This window comes from Portunus trituberculatus, chromosome 42 (genome assembly GCF_017591435.1).
Source record: "Portunus trituberculatus isolate SZX2019 chromosome 42, ASM1759143v1, whole genome shotgun sequence".
Lineage (NCBI taxonomy): Eukaryota > Metazoa > Arthropoda > Malacostraca > Decapoda > Portunidae > Portunus > Portunus trituberculatus.
This window is the reverse complement of record NC_059296.1, coordinates 24,565,327-24,567,826: the sequence shown is the minus strand read 5'-3', so window position 1 is coordinate 24,567,826 and position 2,500 is coordinate 24,565,327. Positions and strand designations below refer to the sequence as shown.

At 39.8% G+C, this 2,500-nt stretch overlaps 1 protein-coding gene across 4 annotated transcripts in view; it reads right to left on the bottom strand.

Moving 5' to 3' along the window:
• Window positions 1-2,500, bottom strand: part of LOC123517629 (nephrin-like) — a 779,174-nt gene that overhangs the window by 511,245 nt on the left and 265,429 nt on the right. The gene's annotated exons all lie outside the window — the stretch shown is intronic.

Sequence of the window (2,500 nt, the reverse complement as noted above, 5' to 3'; positions counted from 1 at the left end):
AGCAAGAACAAGAATATAGAGTAAGCAAGGCACCGCACCATCTTCCTCCACCACTGGCCATTTTTCCTGCTCCCTTAACATGTCTCGCTCACCTCCCACCCACAACCCACTCACTACCACCACCACCACCACCACTATATGCGTGTGTGCTGCCCTCTAGTGGCGGTCACAGGTAACACTGAACACCCACCCGCTTCCTTACTTTACCTCCTGTCCATCCATCTATTCTCTTCCTTCATGTCTCCCTCCCCCCCACAATGTCCCTTCCTCTAAAACTTTACCTTCGTGGGTTCGACGGAAAATTTATTGAGGCAATAGAATCCAAAAGAAAAAAAATAAATAAAAAAAAAAATTGAGAGAAAAAAGGGCAGGCATAAATCACCGTCCCTCCTCTCCTTTCTTTAATGAAGTTTTGCTCGCTCCCGCGCACGTCGAAAACGAGGAAAAAAAAAATTCATAATGTGCCCCAGACAATTGCGTGACGTCACACCCACACTGATATGAAGAGACGGTCATAAGCCAGGGCCAGAGAGAGAGAGAGAGAGAGAGAGAGAGAGAGAGAGAGAGAGAGAGAGAGAGAGAGAGAGAGAGAGAGAGAGAGAGAGAGAGAGAGAGAGAGAGAGAGAGAGAGAGAATCGTCACACACTTTCAAATAAATTACTTAGATATAATCTTCAATTAAAAGTTTAGCACACCGTAAAAATTGCCGAGTCTTCCAATACGCAATGATTAAAGTAAATTCAAGTATAAAAATGCGAGCACGCTTTCGAACTATACATGAAAATATTCACAACATAGAAACGAAAAATTCTACCCGTTTTATATTCACCAGCGACTAACTGTTTCAATCCATTCATGCGATTATACAAGACAATAATTAAATGCACAGAATCTGATATTCGTGTATTTGTTATTAAAGACACGAAGATAAGCGCAAACACACACACACACACACACACACACACACACACACACACACACACACACACACACACACACACACAGACACACACACACACAGACATGATTCTACGAACGGATTGCATTTGATTTTATTTTCTTTATTCAGAGTATTAAAAGATTGCCGGTATCAATATAAAAACAATACCAATCACTAGATGGAACATACGACTACATAGCAAGAAAAAAATATATGACGAGGACAATATCAAACAATATATATATATCATAACGCTCAATCTATTATTCAAGATCTCGATATATCACAGTTTAATAAGCACTAACATTCATAACTTCAAAATTACCGCATCTTTTCGTTACTAGAACCGTTCTGAGAAAATCCGTCAAGTAAATCTACGAGGCAATAAGACTTATGCATAGTGTCTCTGAAAACATGCCTTCCTGAAACTGAAAAAGACAGATGCTGTGTTCAGTGCCCACCCTGCCACCTCCTTCGCAACTCTCCCCCCCTTGCCTTGGTCTTGCTCTCCTCCCACGCGGATCCCATGGGAAGCGAAGGCACTGGAGGAGTGGACGCAAAAGTTTGTGTTTGGAATTGCACAACCTTTCCCTTGACCCGACACGGGCAAAGGAAGGAGAGTAAAAATGCTGGAGGAACAAGAAAGCCACACAAAGGAAGATCAAGCAGTAGCAGACTTGTTGGCACTACGAGGCTAGTTGTGATATACTACGATATCTGAACTGAAATGAGAAAAGAAGAAAAATATATACTAGAAGAAATAGAGGAAGAAGAAGAAGAAGAAGAAGAAGAAGAAGAAGAAGAAGAAGAAGAAGAAGAAGAAGAAGAAGAAGAAGAAGAAGAAGAAGAAGAAGAAGAAGAAGAAGAAGAAGAAGAAGAAGAAGAAGAAGAAGAAGAAGAAGAAGAAGAAGAAGAAGAAGAAGAAGAAGAAGAAGAAGAAGAAAGAAGAAGAAGAAGAAGAAGAAGAAGAAGAAAGAAGAAGAAGAAGAAGAAGAAGAAGAAGAAGAAGAAGAAGAAGAAGAAGAAGAAGAAGAAGAAGAAGAAGAAGAAGAAGAAGAAGAAGAAGAAGAAGAAGAAGAAGAAGAAGAAGAAGAAGAAGAAGAAGAAGAAGAAGAAGAAGAAGAAGAAGAAGAAGAAGAAGAAGAAGAAGAAGAAGAAGAAGAAGAAGAAGAAGAAGAAGAAGAAGAAGAAGAAGAAGAAGAAGAAGAAGAAGAAGAAGAAGAAGAAGAAGAAGAAGAAGAAGAAGAAGAAGAAGAAGAAGAAGAAGAAGAAGAAGAAGAAGAAGAAGAAGAAGAAGAAGAAGAAGAAGAAGAAGAAGAAGAAGAAGAAGAAGAAGAAGAAGAAGAAGAAGAAGAAGAAGAAGAAGAAGAGAGAAGAAAAATAATATAAAGAATAAGAATTAGAACAAAAACATGATGAATATAATGATGATGATAACAATGGTGATGATCAAGAAAACAAGGGACAACAGGAGGAGGAGGAGGAGGAGGAGGAGGAGGAGGAGGAGGAGGAGGAGGAGGAGGAGGAGGAGGAGGAGGAGGAGGAGGAGGAGGAGGGAAT